Source organism: Nestor notabilis, unplaced genomic scaffold (assembly GCF_000696875.1).
Source record: "Nestor notabilis isolate BGI_N333 unplaced genomic scaffold, ASM69687v1 scaffold13086, whole genome shotgun sequence".
NCBI lineage: Eukaryota > Metazoa > Chordata > Aves > Psittaciformes > Psittacidae > Nestor > Nestor notabilis.
In genome coordinates this window covers 18,246-29,236 of record NW_009931531.1, presented here as the reverse complement: position 1 = coordinate 29,236, position 10,991 = coordinate 18,246, and positions in this window count along the sequence as shown.

The following is a 10,991-nucleotide window of genomic DNA, read 5'->3' as shown; positions in this document are numbered from 1 at the left end:
AGAAAATATCTGCAAATTCCTACAGCTGGTGACTAGGTAATAGTGGAAGAACATTGTGAGTGAAAACCTTTACTGACAAAAAGGCTGCAGGGTGAGATCATGCCCTATTGGACACCAGGGAAAATCACTTTTGGGCTCAGCTTTGGGAAACAAAGCCGCAGGGAAAACAAACTTCTGTGCTCAGCTTCCCGACAAAGAAGAAAGAGAAAGATGCAAGTGTAGGGTTTGGGATGTACTTTTTTTTCCCTTCAGCAAGTTAATGTTAAGGCAATTTCAGTTCCCTGGGGAATCTGTTTATTTCTAGGCAGCTTGTCAAAATGGAGTTCTGCTCCACGATTTGTGTCTTTTAAAGAGCCCACATTGGCTATACCTCTTACTAAACTAGAAATGTTGGGTTTGGTTTTCTGATAGCCAGGGAAGTGAAAGGTTTTTTTTTCCCTCTTCTTTTTCTTCCTATAATAAACATTTTCCCATGTCAGCAGTTTAAGAGGAATGGAGACTGCATCATCTTGGTGGTTTTATTCTTCCTTCTCCTAACACCAGTGGGAGAACAGTGAGTTACAAGTTCTAAAGAAAACACCAAGGGAAACAATTCCATAGTCGGATAGTTCTTTCCTTGTTTTGAATAAAAGCACTAGCCAAGCAATAAATATACTTTGTAGATTTTCCTGTCTTTGTAATAGTATTTACATTCTTATACCTTCAAAAGCCACTCTTGGGATTAATGGATTAATGTCTTCATGCGCTTGGAAGTGTGTAGATGAAATAAGTTCAGCAATTCCTTGTGCTTTGCACTGAAGATGAAATGTGATAATTTCCTCTCAGATAGCCAAAAACGTTCCAAGTTTGTCAAAATGTAGGATACCTCCGGGATCACAATAACCACTGTATTGATGTTCCAGAGGGCCTCCATTAACTGACTGCAACAGGACCTGAGCGTTTGTTTAGGTGCATTGCTGAATCAGCCCAAATGAATCATACTGTCGTCATGACTGCTGGGATGGGATTATAGCTCCTAATTCAATTTTGCCTGTTTTGATGTTTTCATTTAATGTAAAACAGAGACCTGAAGCTCTGCACTTTCCTCCATTACGTGGCCTGTCCCTGAAGCATTTTGAGTCTCGTGTGTGTGTCTCATGAAAATTAATCTAAATCCAACTATCAAGTCATGGTCTTGCCTTTTATTAATAGTGTTATGCAGCTCTCTCAGTTTTGTATAAAAATAATAAAAAGCTTAACTGGCCCATGAACTAATAGGCTATTTAAAAACATATGCACACACACACATAAAAGGTGACTGTAAAATTTAGCAATAGAAAAGCTTTTTATAGATTGTTAAAATATGTTATTCCAGTTTTTTAAAAATCAAATTTTAGGACTTTAAAAACAGGAAGTTTAAGTTTCTGTTTATTCCTCAAGAGTTCAAACTCCCTCTGAGACTCAGAACAAATTTGTTTAGCTTTAGTGCATTTCATGTATAGTATTAAAGCTGCTTTTAAAAGATGCAACCAAAATAGCTCTGATAGGGAATTCTATAAATCCAAAGTATTCATTTCTGTTCCGATGACTTTGAACAATTCAAAACTTTGAGCTTTTCAAAATATCCATGGACCATGATCTTGTCCCCTAATTTTCCCTTGAGGGGTTGGGGTTGGCCAGTAGCATCCCATTGCTTTTACCCATAATATGTTTGGGAAGAGCAGGTCAGAATACTTACAAAATCAATGGAATCACAGAATGGTTTTGGTTGGAAGGGACCTTACGGATCATCTAGTTCCAACCCCCTGCCAGATGCAGGGACACCTTCCACTATATTGGCTCTCTCACCTCCTGATTTACCATCCTCTGAATTAAAGCTCAGTAAAACTTTTTTTAACAGAGGAAGAACAAAATCAGCTAGCCCTCCACATTCCTATTTCTCAGTATCCCAGCCAAAACTCACTTCATAGTAAGACTCCAGCTGGGTCAGCTATAGTTTTAGGTTTAAAAGAAGCTGGGAAAATTCCCCCTAATCTATTTGTGGCCTGATGACAACACGTTCTGAACTTCTTCACAAAGAAACACCTAATCAAACATATTGGACCTGATTCAAAGAACACAATGTTTTCTGTCCTTTCAGATAGAAGATTTATTTTATCTTGGTCAATATTTGTCTGTGGAGTCAATGACCCTTCTTTTTCACCTCAGTCTAAGTGAGTAGCTGGTTATGAATTCAGGGCATTTCTTGACTTCTGCCCTGCTGAATACCCAGCCTTTTCAAAGCTTTAACTTGGACATTCGCCACCACCACACTGATCCCAGGAAGGAGAATTGTTGAAACAGTGACCAAATGTGCTACTGGGGCAGGAGTGAATTCATCCCATCCAACAGCAAGCCTGTAACTGAGGCAGTAATTTGCACAGCAGCTTAGCCTTCATTCATGAAAGAGTAACTCCCTTTTCTCCCTGAACCATTTCATACTCCTGTTAACACTGGTCACCCAGATCAGTGATCAGTTCATCTTTTTTTACTTTTATTGATAATAGCAACAGAATTCTTCACCTGAATCAGGGATAATAGCAGTGGCAGGGTCTTAGGCTGGGTTGAACTGTGGTTAAAGTATGGTGAAACCATAATTCGATCCCATACTTCACTAGGAATCCACTTACTTGTTCCTTAAAGAAACCACTTAGTCCTGATAAAGTAGACTGCGTTTTGAACTATTTTATGATAATTACAGAAGGATTGTAGCTGAACAGGGGAAGGTTTATTCTCTTCTCCTGGACTGATGTGCCATGAGAGTCATGGGCATTTTTCAACAAGCTTTCCTTGGTATTTCTCTTGGTTTTCAAGGTTAGAATTCCCTCCCTAAAAGCGTCATCTTAAAGATCATAGGTTGTTGTACTTTTTCATCTAAGAGCAGGGTCTGGCTGTGCACTGAGCAGCGATGGCTCAGTCTTGAGTACCACACAGCTTACTGCAGTGTGATTTTGTAAAAGGAACTGTACATATCCCTTGCAAAGAGATAAAACTGTGAAAACCATCCCAGGTGCTCAGTATTACCATTTAAATATGTGCACAGTGCTTGTCACCATCACACCAGGGTTTTTTTTCCAACCTCTCCCCCAGCTCTGGCCATGCACTGTTACAGTGAACTGCTAAGAGGCTCTCAAGACAGCTAACAACTTGGCACTCAGATTCCTCTCTAAAAGGTTTAATAAAATTGAATTAATTAAATGACACACCTTTCTTAGAGGTCATAAATGATATTGCTGTGTTTTATATTTGCTATGGTACCAGTGACAGAATTACTGTGTTGTGTCCACAGATTCTATTGTCATAGCCTTTTGGGTTGGGCTTGCTGCGTTTGTGACGTTTCTTTTCCTTATTTTACTGTATATGTCCCGCTCTGGATCAACTCCAGTAAAGTAAGTACAACCAGAGATAAAGTAAGTATAGATCAGTGTGATAAAATAAGCTGCATGAAACATTCATTCGGTGCTTCAATTGATCCAGCAATTACATGCCACATTTATAATTGCACCTAGAGATGACACTTTTCATGTTATTATTTGATTTAAGTGTCTCTCAACCCACATCTATTCACTCTTTGTTATTAGTCACCTGGATAAAAATAAATCCACAACTGATGGGGTTTGCAGGTGACAGAAAGATGGGGAAATAGTAAACCACGAGGATAGGCAGAGCAGTCTGGACTGCTTGGTATGCTGGCAAACAACATGCATTTTACCTATGCCAGCTATCATGGTCACATACTAAGTAAGTGTCTGTTTGACACACAGAATGGGAAAGTAAATCTTGTAAACCACACCTGAGCAGGAATTGTAAAATGACAGAATGGTTTGGGTTGGAAGGGATCATCTAGTTCCAACACCCCTGCCATGGAGGGGTACACCCAGTACTACTGGTAAAGTGGGTGAATACAAGCTCCCAAAGCAATTCTCTAAGCCTTGATTAAATGAAGAGAAAATTTATTAGTGTGATCAGGAAGATAATAGTATGCACGCCGTTACTTAAATTGTCCCAAGAATGCTGTGCTTATGTTAGAATGCACTCTTTAAAAGGGGTTTTAAAGAAGTTTGGAAGAATCAGAAAAAACTCATTTGAGTTCCAGAAACACATCCTACAGTGAGAGAAATGAACTCAAGTAGTTTCTCAAGGAGCAGTGGCTCCATTTCTTCATTTTTCAGAACACTAGTGTCCAATTCAAGAGCCCCTTAATGACTATCATGGCTGGAAGGTGATTCTACACAAACTGTGATGTACCACATATTTTATGTGAGGGTGATGGCTCACTGGAACAATTTAGAGTAGAATATTAAATGGGATGTGATTAATTCTTCTTTTCACTTGATGACTGAACAGCTGGAAAACATGCATTTGCATTCATCCAAAAATTACTGTAAGGATGTACTGTATGGTCTATCATTCTCTGGCATGTTATGCAGAAGGTTAGGCATGCTTCTTTCTTGCCTAAAATAAGTGTATGACTCAGTCCTTAAACACTTTTTAGTTCTTGTAGGATAAAGTAACTCAGTAAAATTACTGATTTATAATTGGCTGAAGATATGAAGATCTAAATTTTCCTTTTGGCGTTTTGCTTTGCATATCCTGGCAGGAGTATGACAGTACCTTCCTTCCCAGAGATGCCCCATATCTGAACTTGTGTCCATCAGCCCATGGTAAAACTACAAATACACTCAGAGAAAGTATTAATCCATTGGAAGTGTAGTTGTGAAATGACTTGAAACACCTGCCAGCCATGGATGCGTAGCATTCACAGTACCAGTCAGCTTAGGAGTGAGACAACACGGTCAAACTGAGGTTTCTGTTGGGGAAGAATCTTATGGAATTACCCTCAGTCCAGCTCATTAGTGATTTAAGTTTACAGGTGTGATTTTGTCACTCTCACCTGAGTACCTTCATTTGAATTTTAGTAGAGTACTGTTCAGCATTGGGAGACAGAGCTGGGTCTGAGCTAGCAAGCAGCACAGTAAAGCATCTTCAGGCTCAGTATGTGTGCAGCATATCTAGCTCTGCGGGGATCCCAGAGCCCCACGTTTGCATCATCCAGGCTGTTTTTACAGCTGGGCTTGACAAAACAGGGAAATATCCTCCAGTTGCAGACAGTCATAGAATAGTTTGAGTTGGAAGGAACACTAAAGATCATCTAGTTCCAACCCCCACTAATGCACAGGAATATCTTCCACTAGACCAGGTTGCTCAAAGCCCATCCAACCTGGCCTTGAACCCTGCCAGGGATGGGGCAGCCACAGCTTCTCTGGGTGACCTGTGCCTGTGTCTTGCCACCCCCACAGTGAAGTATTTCTTCCTACTATCTAACCTATCTACCTTCGTTCAGTATGACACTGTTAGCCTTTGTCCTGTCACTACCTGCCCTTGTAAAAAGTCCCTCCCAGCCTCGCTGCAGGCCCCCTTTAGGCACTGGAAGCTGCTCTAAGGTCTCCCTTGAGCCTTCTCTTCTCTAGGCTGAACAATCCCAGCTCCCAGCCTGTCTTCACAGGAGAGGTGCTCCAGCCCTCTGAGCATCCTCTGGACCTGCTTGAGCAGGTCTATGTCCCTCTTCTGTTGGGGGCCCCAACGCTATACACAGTGCTTCAGGTGGGGTCTCACAAGAGCAGAGTAGAGGGGCAGGATCACCTCCCTCGACCTGCTGGCCATGCTCCTTTTGATGCAGCCCAGGATACAGTTGGCTTTCTGGGCTGCAAGCACCTATTGCTGTTCTAAAATAGCAATAAACTATAAAATAAACTGAAAGCACCTATTTTTAGTTCTTACAGATGGAATAGCTAATCTATTCTTGTAGAGTGTTTCCACCTGAAACCTCCATTAGTGAAAAGAGGCTGCATAAATACTTCACTGTTGCCAGGCTCATCCCTAGTCTCCTGAAAGATTTCAGACCCTGTCCTGTGGAGGTAGCTGCATCAGGTGTGCCTGATGGAGACGCAGCGCCCACTGGTCTGCAGCACCCACCTGTTGAATGGGAATATAGCTCTAGCACTGCCTGTGATTTTGAACTTTGTCTAAGGACAGGTTTCTGTTTGCAGCTTTCTACATTTGATTTACTTTGGTGCTGGTTTTCTGGCAAGCACGCTTAATGCAAACAAGGATGCTGAGCAGAAAATTCAGCTCAGCAGATTAGGCAGAGGTTCAAGATTAGGTCACAAGCAAGCAGAGGGAAACGAGTATAATATGGCAGTAAAAAGGAGCACTAATATTCTAATTTATTGGCACCCTAAGGCCTCTGGCATGCTCACAAAAGGTAACAACAACAATAAAAAGGCAACTTGCCCAAATAAACCACAAAGCATGAGGCAAGCTAACAATACAAGAAATGCATGGAAATGGACATAAAATTACAAAGTAACAGAGGCATGTTCCCATTAGTTTACGGTTCCTAAAAAAAATGGCAGGAGAAACCTCTATACATGAAAATCTCAGAGTGTATGGAAAACTTAAACAAAAGTTGGTTTTGTTTGGGTTTTTTTTTTTTTAATTTCACTTCTGCATCATGTTACTGAGTGAAGTACTTGGATTTAAAATATCCATATTTATCCCCAGTATGTATGTTCAATTTTGCCCATTGAAAGATCTGTTACAAACAAGGCAAGTCTTGGAATATTTGTTTTGTGGAAAGCCCAGGAATCATTAATGGAAAGCAGTGTTGGATGAGATTTGTTGAGGCTTTGAAACCATCCTGTCTTGTAATTTTTTCTGAGCTTGAAGCATACTGCAAGAAAACAATTTTAGGACTGAGGAGAATATTCAAATACCCCCAAACTTGCCCTTGTTGACTGAGTTCCATGTGGTTTTTAACCCCCACTCCAATGCCACTTCTCCCGATTCCAGCAACGAGATGAAGTGGAATGCCTGAAAGAAGTTCCACCATCCTCCCCTGTTGTCTTCTTTGTTACGGAATCTGTCTGTTACCCTTGGCATGACAATCATCTAATTTCTGCACTGAAATCTCCTGTCTCTTTTCCCATGATAGTTGTGATACATTCACCCAACAAATGCACATCCACGTCACTGGTCAAGGCTGGAGAACTTTTACCTTCACTGTTTCTGTGCTCATCTGTCTCTCTGTCAAGCCCAGGGGCACATGGGGCAGCGTGTACTCTTCCAGCTTGCTCAACTGTCTGGTGAAACAAGCGTGCTTTCAAGTCTGGCAATTCATAAGCGTACCTTCTTGCTTCAGTTGGGTGTTGAGCAAACCCCCACCGCCGCCTGTCAGCTGTCTTTATTGTCAGCTGGATCTCTGCGGGTCCCTGAAGGTTACGTTTTGGCCTTGTATAATGTGTGGTAACTGTATCTCTTCCACCACTGTAGTATGCCAAAGTCTTACTATTTTGGCCAGGGCATGACATCTACCACAGTATAGTCTGCTGATTTTTACTTGCATCTCCACACATAAGTCAGTGCCAAAGGACCTTCTGAAAGGTGTATCAACAACTAGATTTACTTATGCCACAGCATAATCCTTAGACACTGAGAAATTCCAGACCTGAATCTATGATCCGATTGCACCACATTCTTCTCTGCAATAGAAAGCAATTTGGTGCCAAATCAGATGAGTGAGTTCAGGCAAGGGGGGAGGATTGATGCTTGCAAGAGAGCTGTAAGCAAGGAATCCATGTCCCAGTCCCTTTTGTCACCATTTCACTATCCCTAAGAAATAAGAAAAAAGGTTTGGGGCATGGGACCAATTGTTTCGAATGCATTAGCATGCCAAGGCAGTTGATTACCACACTGCTATAATCAAGAGCCAGTATTAACATTTGTTTCAACTAGGTTTCCTACCATCCAAAACAATACAGAAAAACAAGGGTTGGTGGCTGGAGACAGTTCCCAACCAAGGCTAGAACTTCAGGCAGGGGAAATGGGGCAGGGAAAGTTCCTTCCTGGACCTCTCAAGGGGGCACATGGGATTCCTATGCGTTTCGCTGGCAGCTGTGCATTCCTGAGAGCCGTGACTGAGGCCACTGTGGACACACAAAATCTTCTGGCCATCACTTTCCTACCAGACTGTGTAATACAGGGGAAAAAAACAAAGGTACCCAGAGAGTTGGAAGATCTGCATGTCTCATCCGTTGTCCACATTTCTTGCTGCCATAGTAGTAGCCTGAGAGAGGCTCAGTCAAGGGACTCTGGACTCCTTGGCAGCATGAGCCTTGCTGGATTCAGACAGATTTCTGGCAATAAGAAACACGATTCAGTGTTTATGTATTTTTTTTCCCTTGGCTACCACCAACTTTTACCCAACATTTCTTGGGCATATGGTAACATCATCTGAGGATACAGCTTGCCAAATAGAGATGTGAGAGTTGGCTTGAAAACACTTGTTCTACAGCCAGCTTTCTTCTCAGTTTGCAGGTGAGCGTTTCCTTCATGGACAGACAGATAACCACTGATGTGGTGGACAGAATGTACAATGTCCATGTGCTCTTTCCATTTTTTTGCCCTGTCCAGATCAATTGCAACAGTTGCTTCATTCCTGGAACTGGGGAACTAACTTGGATATTTGACAGCTCAGGGGTTTTGGTCCCTAGGACAGAAAAAAATCTACAGCAATATCCTAGATCTCACATGAAGGCAGGTAGTTTTCAGAGGTTGTGGTTGGTTTTTCTGTTTTTAGCTTACCTTCAAGACTGTAACACTCATTAGTGAACAATATAACCACCATACATTACAATCAAAAAAGTACCTATTCCTGTGCACAAAGGCATTGTATCTGACACTCTAGGCACCGTATTTATCTGGATAACCACAAGACATGTCATAGTTCTACTTAGGCAGGCTACCTTGTATTTGGAAGAGGAAATCCTTTTTCATACTGTAGTAAGAAGATCCTCATGAGAGGTCCTGCTCTGGCTGAGCATACCACGATCCTGTTTTCTACTTTTGTAAGGCAGCTTCTCCTGTTCTTTACTTTGTTCAGCCTTCTCTTTCCTATCTTAGAAGACTGTTTACTGGAATCAAGGTAATTTGTCTGTCTGTAAATTCACTTAAGATACACTCAACTGTGATCTCTACTTACTGTCTCTCACTAGTGGTAATCACATATTCTCACACCCAGGTATCTTCAAATTCATAACCAAGATTGGGTAAGAGCGCAGAAAGAACACAGTTCCTCAGTGGTACTTAATGTCATGTCTCTCACGAGACCAGTATTTGAGGTCTACATGACTTCTCTGCATAGATTACAGCATCATTCCTTGTGTAAGAAGAAGCTAAGACCACCAAGTCTTTTCATTTGGCTTCCCACATACAGTGTTCCTGGGGATCTAGCCCAATTTCTCCCCAGTAGTTTCTGAATTTAATCTCAAACATTAGATAATAAATCTTGCTATTCCCAAGCCTCTGGTTTCAAGGGATACATCTGTCTTTCAGGCCCCTCATGAGGAGAGCTTTCTCTTTTTCTCTTGCCGGAACCAGCTCCTTTTGATGTAAGCAGCTGTCAGACCCACAGGGGCAGAGGCTGTTAAAACTGTTAGATATGAACTGTCAAAGCCTGTTATAAAACTTCAGTCACCAGAGCTCAAATTAGTGTCTTCACAGGAAAGTGTTCTCACTCCTGTCATCTGAAGAAACATACTCCATATCTTTCGTATCATGCCACTGGAGAGAGGTCTGGGATCGGTACCACGCTTGGTGTGGTGCTGCTGAGGTTGCTCAGACAGAACTGATCTCCAAGTGAAAAATAATGAGCTGGGTTTTGTATAGCACCAGGCACTGTGTGAACTCAGAGCCTGGAACAGAGGCTGCTTACCAGTAGCCAGTGTCCTTCCAGAAATCCCACGCACCAAGACTGCAGTTGGGATGGATGTGTGGGCAGAACTTTGCCTCTGCAGCTCAGACATTCTCCAAGTCTGGTGCAAACATCCATCCAGGTGGACTGTGCAGTGGACTGCACTGCTTAGGCACCAGGAAGCAGGCTATCTGTGTTAGCATTAAGGTGCTCTCCGTTGCTTTCTGAAGTTCTTCCTAGTTCTTGCCCTTTCTCCTGGAAAATTAAATGATGGGGCTTTTGGTTTTAAAACTGTTAAATGGTTTGAAGTGACACCACAAAGCTTCCATCTAATAGTGGCCAGACAGACGCTTACAAGTGACAATTGAATGTCAATTGAGTGAAAGAACTCTTCAGCCATGAATTCAAACAGTGTCCTGTGAACAACCCTATTATCAAATCCAACATTTATCTTCTGTCGAAGGGTGCAGAATGCCCAGTCCAGGCAGTCCTGAGATTATGTCAGCTCACTCTCAAGGGACATAAACCAAACCACAGACGACTCATGCACTGGAGGTGACTGGAAAGTGCTGCCCATTGAGTGTAGGGATGCAGGCTCCCAAAAGTGTCTGCCCAGGTACAACTCGCATAGAATTCTCTGCATAGAACAGCTTCCTGTATTTAAGTTGTTCAGTGTTTCTCATTTCTCTGCCTAGTTAAATCACAATGCTCTGGCACTGCATCTTGGCTTAACAGATAAACATGTATTTGCATTAAAAAAAAAATTGATTATAGTTGTTCATTAATGAAGAAGGCCAAAAAGTGATTACTGATTTTCAGTGACTTCTAGTCACTAAAAAATCAGATCACTGATTTTTAGTGATTTTGAGACATATGTTTATCACGCTGTCTATCTCACTCTGAAATTTTGGTATCACCGCATCACCTACTCCAGGCTTTCAGAGATCAGATCTGTCCCCAGAAATCCATAAATGCAAAATATTAGCTCTACTTTTTTTCTGAACAGCTCAAGTTTTTCTGCGTGCCAAAATTCACTGTCTTTAGGGAGATTAGTTTATGAAAAATCTGCAGTTCTCAGTGAAAAAACACTTTTGCCAGGGCTGAGGCTTTAAATTTAACATATTAATATTGTTTTAATAGGTCCATCATAACTGGCTGTCCAGCCTATGCTGTATGACTGTTTGCTCCTTCTTGTTTCACTGGATCTTTATCTGCATGTTTC